Below are 11,705 nucleotides of genomic sequence, written 5' to 3'. Positions count from 1 at the left end.
TCTCATGTCTTGCAAAATTTGTAATTAATGAGCAAATAATTATAGCAGCACTTACTAGAGCTGCTTTAGTTAAAGCTGTGTCAGCTTTTGTATTAGGATCCCCATTTTTCAAGGGTTTATAACTCAAGCATAAAAATTCACTCTGGGCAGAGCCTTGTCATAAGAGCTGTCTGCTGAGCATGACTTTTTTGTTTTTAAATATTTCTAAGCAGCATTATTTTGTTCTTTTTCCTTAAAGTTATGGACATTTCAATATAGCTTAAAACTTCCAAGGGCATGAAGTTTACAGCACTGTTTTTTTATGCTCCAGCATCTTGAAAGTAAAGGCACTTTATTTTAAGGAGAAGGCATTCACCTTTACAAATAGGAAACAAGATGCCTCAGCATCTCCAAAGCCCAGAACCGGGTTTGTGATGCCTGGTGGTCATTAGCTTTAAAAACAGACACAGAAGAGAGCTTGACATTCAGGGATGTTTGCTCTGATCCCACCCAGTTAAAGCACTCAAGCGCTGCCTCAATAAAGGCACACGAGTGGTCCTTAGGAGTCAACAGGGCTGGCCAGGCTCTCTGGGGTGCCCAAACCATTCACTGCCCAATTCAGCAGAACAAAGCTCAGCTTTTGAAGGGAGTTTTCAGCTGTCCCCATTCACGACACCTCTGCACCGCAGGGATCTCTCCTTCAGGATGCTGAGAGCTCTCGGGGCTTGAACAGCTCACCACCTTCCCAACGAGGTGCTCAGAATCACACCGGGTTAACTTGGCTGGTGTCAGGTTAAAATTTGGCACAAAACCCGTGCTTCACTTCTTACGGGGGAGAGGAAACCCAAAGGGAAAACAGCAGACCCCAAACCCACAAGTTTGCCGTAAAATAAAATTGGAAAGAGCAAACATTCTGCAAAATTTAGGCTCTGCAGGAGAGCCTGTCACAGCTGCTTCTGACCACAAGAATTCCACGTGGTCAGTTATCCAGGAACACTGGACATGTCCCCTCATCACCCTTCATCCTGCAAAGTGCCTTGGAGCAGCCACCCGGCTCCTGGAGAGCCACTCTTAGAAATCTGGAATCATTAGGGTTGGAAAAGACTTCCAAAATCATCAAGTGACTCTCAGAGTGTTTGACCTTAATACTGAGCTTAATTAAAGCAAGACCACCATAACTCAGCCAACAGGTCAGCAGCACTGTGGAAATCAGCTTTAATGGATTTCACACAAGCTTTGAAGAGCAGGGTGGGTTTAGACGGTTCCAGAAGCTTAAAAAAACAGGGAAAAAAAAAATCCAAGTTTTACTGGGAGGCATAGTCAGAGATGAGGTAAAACCAGAGAGTGATGAGACCTACCTGCATCAGCCACATAAAGTCAGATAACACAAGGTTTGTCCTCTTAAAAATCCAGGCTACTTATTCCTTAACCCTCTTCATCAGGATAAGAGGCTGGACCTTCTCTGCATCTTTTATTTACCTTTCTATGACCACCATCAGCTAAGGTTTTTCACACCCTCATTTGGGATAATTATCTCCTCATGTTTGAGTTAATTTCTGATGAGAGGGACGCAGTTTTTAATCTGTTGGTTAATCCAGATCTGTGTCATTTGGAGCCCTTTACTGACTAAGGATCTCAACATCCCTCCTCCCTGGTGCCATCCTCATAGCCAAACCATATTTTATAAGCCTGTACATCACTGGCAAACCTCCCAATCATTTGCAAACTCCCCTGTGTTACAAGAATTCTGGTATCTTTATTTTGCATACATGCAGAGCCTGGTCCAAATATGGTTGATAAATACATATTGTATAAATAATATAATAAAAATAATAAAAAAAAACCTTTGCCATTTAAACCAACTGTTCTTCCTCATTTTAGGGGTTTGTTTATCTTGCAGGTAAATATCTTCCCTTACCAACCTGTGTCATGAGTTTCCCCCAGTTCAGATTAGTCTGCAAAATCAAAGGAATCTCTATGTGCTGATATTCCCTCTGTTCTGATGGCCTCCTATTTTGGCTAAAAACATGGTGCTGCTGGATTTGTCATGGCTACATGGCACAAGGTGTATCTCATTATTCTCTCTTGGCAGCTTTTTATGGCTTTTATTCAGCTGTAAATATAATATACATTTTTTGAATATCTGAATTAAGGGTAGAGTAGAACTATGACAATCAAGAGCTGGAGATTTTATACAAATTTATTTATAATTATAAATCACATTTAGAATGCAAAATTACACAAATGTCTTCCACAGACCACTCATTTCCTAAAGAAATTATTTCTTTATTTTTTAAGGATAATGCCTAAACATCCATATATTTGCAATGGGAATGGAAACTTGGTAAAAAAATCCCAAGTGAAATTTGGGAACCCAATGGGACCAGTTGTGTGACAAGGAATCTTTCCAGTTCTACATCAGTGGAAACTGGATTAGTGACTTGACCTCACTCCACATCACCAGCCCGTGTCACACTGGGAGGGAATTCCAGCTCTGCTGAAGTCACCAGCAGATTCCTGGCTGGATTTGCCCAGACCACAATGCTCCAATGTGCCAAGGGATGTCCAGGAGGAGCATCACACCATCACAAATCCCACCTCACAGTGCTGCTGTACCCACATCACACGTCCAAGCAGCTGTGCCAGAACTTGTGTTACTCAAATATTCCAGGGTAACATTCCTGGGAAAACCCAGCTATTTGTGTCTAATTCTGATGCTTTCAACCATCACAAATCCAGGGATTTTCCCTTCCTTTTGGAATTTCAGAATAGAATAGACTGTACCTTGGAAAGTGATGAGGACTTTCTGACTACAGAGCCTCTCCAAACAAATAATGTGATAGTAGTTCCTTGGATTTCAAAACAATTATTGATTTCATAACAATTACGGATTTTGAGTACAATCAGGACTTAATCAAATTTCTTTTACACATTTTGATACCTTTTCCCTGCTCTAATCTCAGGTTTTCCCTTTTCCCCTATTTTGGAGCCTGGTTGTTCTCTCCTTTTCTCCTCTAACACAAAATCTCTGCCCTGGGGAAAAAGAACAGTGGTTGTTTTCTTGACTTTCCAACAAAATAATCCATGAAGTCTCAGTTTTTATGAACAGCTTTAGCATAACATTCCTTCTACTTGATGGAAGTGACATCCAGACCATCTCAGAAATCTCCATGCTGCCCATCCTTCTGCCACAAGGAATTCTCCACTGAGCAGTCCTATTCCCATTGCACTTCATCCCCTCAAAAAGGAGAATTGTTTCCTAAGGAGAAAAAAGGCATAAAAATATTAACTGCCAATTCCCTGCTCTTTCCTTAGCTCTGCTTCTACACTGAGGTTAAATACAACTCTGGAATCAAAACTAACATAGAAAATTACTTTTCCCTAAGTCAGAGCAGCTCCACGGGCAGTTTGCTACCCTGAGCCTCTGTAATTCACATGACAGAATCCCAAAATCACTAAGTTTGGGAAAGACCTCCGAGATCATCCATTCCAACCATCTTCCCAATCCCACCATATCCACTGAACCAAATCACCCACATTTCTGAGCCTCTTCTCATTATTTTACCTATAAAAGCAGCCAGCTGCATCTTCCTGTTGTTTGGGTTTGTTTAATTCCACCATTTGAAAAACTGCAAAGGGAAGAAACTCCAGGATTACAATTGAAAAACTCATAAAATGATCCTCTGAAATTTACCACGTTGGAAACTTCCTGTCGGTGTTTTTAACCATGCCACAAAATTCCTTAAAAGACACATAACTTTTGGTTTGGTATCATGAAAAACTTTTGACACTTAAAAAATGGATATTCTGCTGGGTGGACACTGAGGATACATTTCCAATTTTATACATTTAGGGTGACAGAAGGAAAATACGTTTTCTAGCCAATTATTGCTTCAATAGTGTGTACTCAGAATTTGCCAGGGTGTTGTGGGCAGAATAAAGTCCTATTCCTCAAAATCACATTAATCTGGGTACGTGGAAGACAGGAACATCTACTGTGAAGAGCAGGAGAGTAGTGGCTGTGGATGCTCAGCTTTGCATCCTGGCTGATAAAGGGCCAAACACATCCAGCAGGGCATCAGAACACTGGAGAAGAGATGAAGAAATTAAAAAGGAAAAAAAGGAAGGTGTAAGAGTGAGAAAAGTTGTAACTAAGAAGAGCTGAGTTAACTGGAGACTGGTTTAACAAATGTAGAATAGTTTTACACCTCAGGAGGGAATTGTGCTGGTACAACCTCAGGAGCAGCTGATGTGCTCCAGCTCCAGCTCAGACAATTGGATTTAAGCACGAGTTTAAGGACAAAGCTGAGCTGGGATAGTTAGCAAGATCACTATAAAAGCACAACCTTCCATCCTCCCGAACCATATGGGTTTGTCTTCCCATATGGAGTGACAAAATAAAAATGTAGTATAAAAATAGCTCTCAGAAAATGCACTGGCTGAAGGCTGCTTCCTGTGCCACAATTTGATTAGCCTTGTGGAAGGATTTCCATTTCAATTTCCATTTATCTCTGATTTGGAGCATGAAAAGCTGCTTTTATAGTTGTAAGCAGAGGAGAAAAAGGCATCAGAGAGGGGGAAAAAAAAAACCAAAACCATTGGGAGAGCTCTTCTGGCTTTACAGCACCTGCAGGAACAAGGGAAACGATTTTAGAGCAGCGCAAAACAAAGTGATGCATGGAGAGAGGATCTCTCCTCTCAATCTGCAAACCCAAGTTTCCCCGTCAGCATTACGAATTCCTTGCAGCTCCGGAGGATACTAAAGGAGCCCAAAATTGCCAGAGCAGAAATCCCTGGTGCAGAGGGAGTGATGCCAGCGAGGGTGCCAGCCAGTTGTGGGGTTTTTTTGGATTTTTTGTTTTGTTTTGCTTTGTTTTTGTGGGGTTTTGATTTTTTTTTTTGGGGGGGGGGGGGGGAAGGGGGGGAGGGGGGAGGCTTTGTTTTGTTTTGTTTTGTTTTGTTTTGTTTTGTTTTGTTTTTGGGGATTTTTGTGGGTTTTTTTGTTTTTGTTTTGGTTTGTTGGTTTGGTTTGGTTTTTGTACTTTTTGTTTTGGTTTTTGGTGTTTTGGTTTTGGTTTTTGGTGTTTTGGTTTTGGTTTTTTTTTTTTTCCAGGGAAAAAATACCCCAGCCCCTCCTGGAATGCTGTGTTAGGTGTTGAGATGCTCACTACAAGAGAGAGCTTGAGGGGCTGGAGCGAGTCCAGAGATGGGGATGGAGCTGGGAAGGGGCTGGAGCAGCAGGAGAGGCTGAGGGAGCTGGGAAAGGGACTCAGCCTGGAGAAAAGAAGGCTCAAGGGGACCCTGTGGCTCTGCACAACTCCCTGACAGGAGGGGACAGCCGGGGGGGTCAGGCTGTGCTCCCAGGGAACAGGGACAGGAGGAGAGGGAACGGCCTCAAGTTGCACCAGGAGAGGCTTAAACTGGATTTTAGAGAATCTTTCTTCATGGAAAGGGTGTAAAGCATTGGAATCGGCTGCCGAAGGCAATGATGGAGTCACCATCCCTGCAATGGCTCAAAAAAACCTGTGGATGTGGCACTTGGGGACATGGTTCAGTGGTGGTGGTACTGAGTTGACAACTGGGCTCGACGACCTTAAAGTTTTTCCCCAACCCTAATGACTCCATGGTTCTAAATTTTAGATTCCTTCCTGCTTCGCATGGGGCAGGGAACAGACCATCATCCAAGCACCTGGAGATTTGTGGGTGGCATCCAAGACTTGAAATCCCTGGCTTTGAAGGAGGAGGAGGGAAGATCAGCCTTCATGGGAGCCTCCTAACATCAAGGAGGAACGTACTCACTACTTGAAGACAAGAAGGAAATGTCCCAGCTGGGCTCCTCAGGGATTACTTCCCTTATGCTGGACAACCCTGGCTCTAGTGAAGAGTGAAGTATTTATCATTATTTGTGTCTTGTGCCAAAGTAAGTAAAGAAATAAATAGCAGATAACTACAAGAATTCACACACAACTTTCCAGGATCCTGGAGAAAATAATGCCTTGTTTTTCCAGCATTTCAGTTTTCCCCACATCCCTGGGTTTATGCAGGTTTAAGGGTTTCCTGCAGGCTCTGGCACTGCACACTCTGTGCACACTCTGGGACGATTTCTGTCCTGTTTCTGCATTAATACTTGTCAACATGGACGCCAAAGTGAAATAAAACTGAGAAAAAAATTGTGTTTGCAAGAAAAAGATGCCCCTTTCCTCAGCACAGAAGGGAGAGAGCAATGGCAGGGTGGGGCTGGGGAGGGAGGAGCAAATCCCGGCTCTGGTTCAGCCCAGAAGGAATGAAAGGTCCAAACTCTTCACTCCCCAGGAATTTGGAGTGAGAAAAAGCCAGACTGAAGTCCAGGAGCCTGCGCTGGACATTGGGCAGGCTCTGGACACACATCACACCACAGCCCAACATCTGCCACAGTACACAATAAAGTTCTTCCATTTGATTATTTTTTTTCTCTCTCTCTCCGGTTTCTTAAAGCTCTAGAAATGATTTTCCCAATCTGAGCAAAAGCTCTGCAGTCCCCCTTAAAAGATATTTCATAATAGCTACGAAATATTAAAATCTAAATAGGAAAAGGAAATAAATCTAGAGTGGGAAAAGGCTGTAAAAGCCTTGGCAGAGAAAGAATTAAAAACTAGATTTTCTCTAAAGAATTTATATAGAGAAAAAAAACCCATCCAACACTTCGGAAACAATTATTCACGAAGTTCAAAGTTCTCGTTACCCTTTGCTTGGGTAAGATAAGGGGTGACAAATAGCACCCACAGTCACGAGGAGTTTAACCCAATTACTCCTGTCAGCAAAACTAATTTTACAAAGCACATCTCTGCCAGGAAGAATACCTTCCTCGCTTCCAATGCCTTTTTTTACATTGCTAATAAGTCTCTTAGCAGTCGATTAGAAGTGCCTCTTCAGCCGGGAGCGGGCGGATCGCCCTGAGCGCAGCCAGCGGTCCCTGCTCCGGGAAAAAACTGATTGGAGCCGAGGGGAATTTCGCCTGAGGATCTTCCCTGCAGGTGTTTGGTGCCATGGCTGTAACCTGTGTCATTACAGAGGCTGCTGATGGTTATTACACGCTGGCAGCTTTTAGGAGCGGGATCTGGGACTGCTCTGACCCTTTCCCCTCGCTGACATCCAGAAATCAGAGGGTTTTCGGGGCTACATGACCCGCCTTGCCTGACAACTGGATAAAGCCCACAGACCTTAAAAACTTGTCCCAAATGATGCAAAAATCTATCTGAAACATCCCGAATCCTGTCACCCGCTGAGCCAGGTAAACCCTTGAAGGCAATGTAAGTTCAGAAGAATCTAATTTCAGTTAAATAAAAAAATAAAATAATAATAATAATAATAATAATAATAATAATAATAATAAAAGATGGAATAAAAAGATGGATGAGAAACAAGGATGATCAAGGACAGCCCTCTCCGGGTGGGTGCCACTTTCCCCTGCTCCACAGATGGGGAACATTTCCCGAGGAGATGCTGAAAAGCCCCTGGCTGTGCTCTCTGGAAGTGAGCAGCAGCAGGGAGATGAGCAGTGGGTATGGGAGACAGAGAATTTTAACTTTTTGACTCAATCTGAGAACAATCTGAAAAAAGATTCTGTCTCTTTGTGGATAAATACAATTTTATCAACTCTGCTGAAGGCAATGAGAAGACCCAGGCTGCCCCTGGCATCTCACCTGCACCTGGAAAATTAATGCAGTGACTTAATCCATCCAGAGAAATGCTCGCTTATCCAAAGAAAATATTTAGGTGATGGAGAAGAGGATCAGCTTCCAGCTTTGGATATTCTGGGCATCTCTGTGATCCATGTGTAGGAACCTCACTGAAGAACAGGGACTGGAGGTGTTTGTGTCCATCCCAAACATTTTAAGAAATCACCTGACATCTAAATCCAGCGCACAGAAAAGAGGCTAAATTCATTAAGTCAAGTTATTCCGTTTTAATTCTCACTTTTCAATTTTTGTGCCAAAGGTTTTGTAGAAATTCATGTCAAAGAGCCAAGTAAATATTTTCTTGTGCTGTGTGGAAGATGATGTCAGGCAGTGATGGGAGTTAAATACTGACTTTGTTAAACTGTTTGTACCTCTGATAGGATTGACTCATTTTGTGAGATTATAGAAAATGCATTCCATGATTATATACACCCCATGGAGGTTAGATTTTGCATCTCACAATGTTATTTAACCAGGAAAAAGTGGACTCAGTAAATAAAAAATCTGCAGGATGTGACTTCATCATGCACTGTTGACACCTGCTTCTATGATTTAAAGGATGTTACTAAGGATATCAGGGTTGCTAATGTAAATGATGAAGAAATCAGAGGTCAATCATATAATAATAAATATTAGCATAGGTTTCCCAAGGCCAGAAGTGGCTGCAATGGTAATTGGAAATATGATTTTACTCTTGAATTATGTGATACTGAAAACACTTTGTTCTCTGCTGCTTTCCTGGAACTGCTCCATTAAAGCCAAGGAGACAAACTCTCCAATTTTATTTAATTCAGGAATTAATGTCTCCTTTCCATGAGGGTACTTTTCCTTTCATGTAGGCACCCCCCTCACCCTGTACATGAAGTTAGAGGGGTGTCCCTTGTGTTCTGCTGCTGATCTGAGGGTGCAGCACTCCAAACCTGCCATCCCTGTTGGATATTCAGGATAAGGTGGAAAAAGAGGAAAACTCCTCCAAACAGCAGCCCAAAGGAAACATCAAATTCTTCTTCAGCCACAAGCAACTTCCCTATGGAACACCAGCATAAAATGATCTCAAAGTGCATTAATACGACAGCCAGTATATTAAACTTGATGAAAGACTGGTCCAAACAATATGGTTTAAATTGAGAGTACCTGAAGCTCATGGCACTATTTATAACACCTCTGAATTACTCTGGACACAGAGAAAACACCAAAATAATAATAAAGAAGAGGACTTAGGGCTTCAGCTTCAGAATAATTGACATTTTGGAGTTATACAGCAACACTTTGTGCTACAAAAAATCAGCCCAGCAGCCAGGCTGGTGCTGGGAGGAAATTCCAGAGAGTGAGGGGCTGGCAATTGCTTTAAAGCAGAGTGTCATCCTTCCCCACCTCCAGATACCCCTCCCTGCACTGCAGGCTGCTGTGCCAGAGCAGACTGAAAGTCAGAAGCAGCTGCATGAAAATATTTTCAGTGATAGGAGTGGCTGGGTGCTGCCTGTCTTACCTGGGGAATCCTGCCAGCACCGCAGACGGCTTTGGAAATGCTGCTAAATCTCTTTTTTTTTTTTTTTTTTTTTTTTTTTTTTGCAAGGCAAACCCCCCTCTAAACTAATCTTCTAATGCTGCCTGAACATTTCTGGGCTGTTTTCCTTTCATGCCTGTAACTCCTTGCTGACGGGCAGCTCACAGAAGTCGTGCTGGAGCTGGTGTCAAATGCTGGAACTCTCCGCGTGAAGAAATCGGGATACGCCGCGAGTGTTCCAACGCGGTTACACAGAAGTCTAAAATTAGGTCATAAATTATATAATCTTGCAAGGAAACAACAAATTTAATGACTGTGCCAAACCAGAGATAAAAGCTGAGGAAGGAAATAGCATCTTGCTCATTAAATATTAAGGATCAGATCCTTCAAACGTTTTCCAGTGATGAACTCTGTGGGAGCCTGGCATCGGTATTTGTGTGTGTTCTATAGAATGTGCTTATACATCATATACAAGTGCTGGGTGTGATTTATGGAGCACACACACACAGTAAGTATATTTATAATGCATAAATACACTCCATCAAGAGCAGAGAAGGTGATTAGTGAGAGTTTCCTAAGAGGTTTAATCAGATATTTTGATGGCTTATTTCCAGTGCTGCTCCAAAAGCATTTTTCATTACAGGGCACTGGGAGAGACCAGGTAGAGGCATCTCCTTTTCCCACTTACAGCAGCAGCAGCGGCTTTCTCATCACATCCTCAGTGGGACTGAGGAACCCTGTAAAGGAAGAAAGATTACCAAGATGTAACAATGGATTTGAGAATTCCCTGCAACCTTTGAATCCCTCCCCTAATGCTGCTGTTCCCCAGCCCTCCTTCTCACCTTACACGAGACAAATCTGGTTTGATCTGTCAGAAACAACGCAAGGGCGAGGTCTTGTGCATATTCCCTTAAAAGTTGGAAGCAATTCCCTCGGGCCCGATGGCTGTGCTGATGTCCTGAGTATGTTAATGAGAGGGAATGGGGATCTCTGATGGAAAAAGGCAGATAGCACTCCCGTCCTTGCTGTCGTCAAAGCCTCTCTGATAACCATGTCCTTTTCTTCAAAGATTTGAGTCATTTGTGGATTGACTACATAATCCTTGTGCTGGAGCCTGGGAAAACTGCTGTTGATGCCCTTGGCAAATTCTTAGCCTAAAAAAGCATGAAAAAGAGGACCAAGTAATTTCAATTCCATAAAATACATTAAATGCAGCACACAGGTATGTAAATGGGAAACTCCATAACTGTAATTTGCCCATTTAGAGCCTGATCTAAGGGCTATAAAAGTTAATTTGAAATCTTTTCATTGATTTTAATGGCCTTTAGATCAGGCCCATATTATTCACTGCATATCATGTTTGTTTCAGTGCAATAGTGTATTTATGTAAATTGTGAATTACGTGTGTTTTAACACATGTAGATCCACTGCTTACTGTACCAGGGCAAAGCTTGTGAAATTTACTGGTTTTAGCAACACACATAAAATACAAAAACAAAAATAAAGTCCCAAATAACAATTAGACTTTTTAAAAGTGAGATTAAAAAAAAAAAAAAAAAGAGGAGGCCTTATTTCATTATATACTAATACGACCTAAACATATTTTAAGGATCATGAAATCCAAATGGAAATTTGCACAATTCCTCATTTCTGACTGCAGCAGCTCAACAAAAAAGAAAATTACGTGTAAATGATTCAAAACCTCTCAAAGAAACAGCACTAATTTTTTTCTAATTTTGGGGAAGAAAAAAAAAAAAAAAAGGGGGTTTCAACCCAAGCTCAGCAAGGGATAACAGCATTACAGGCACTGCATGGAGAATTTAGCCACTCATAATTCCAAATCCTTCTCAAATGCTTTATTGCTATAAGGTGGCTCAGAGCAGCCTCTACACAACAGGACTCCCATAGCATTAACCATGAGAGATAGGCTTCCAGAAAGAAACTATAGCAAAGTAATTGTAAATCTCTAATGATGCATAAAACCGAGCTGAATTGGTCCTGAATTCTCAGCATAAAAGAAATGAACCATCAGAAGAACCAATTCTGGTGGCAGTATAACACACCCCAGTGTGGAAAGTGTTTATGGTGTTTGCTACAGTGGAAATATTCCCACTAATATGCAAGGGATAGGAATTCATTAAAAAGGCCTGAATGCTGCAGCTTCTTGGGATGCCACGTGTGACACTAAAAACAAATCGTTAGCCCAAATGAAAGCCTCTTCTGGGCCAAACCAGGTCGTTGGCTCAGCCAGTGCCAATTTGCTGTAAAATTAATTCAGTGGGATCTGCAGGGTTTTAAACCCACCTTGCAAGACCTCCAGGCTGGTTTTGTGCATCTTGGGGGGTTTGGCAGCACCAGGCTGAGCTTTATTGGAACTTGTGGCCACTAAGGTGTCCCCTGGACTGCTTGGACAGACCAGACTGAAAAACTGTCTCCCTTCAAAAAATCCCAACAGGGTTTTTGTGCCCAACAGGATTTTTGTGCCCAACAGGACACCTGAC

Source organism: Sylvia atricapilla, chromosome Z, assembly GCF_009819655.1.
Source record: "Sylvia atricapilla isolate bSylAtr1 chromosome Z, bSylAtr1.pri, whole genome shotgun sequence".
In the NCBI taxonomy this organism is placed as follows: Eukaryota; Metazoa; Chordata; class Aves; order Passeriformes; family Sylviidae; genus Sylvia; species Sylvia atricapilla.
The sequence above is the reverse complement of the archived record's forward strand: the minus strand, read 5'-3'. Positions refer to the sequence as shown.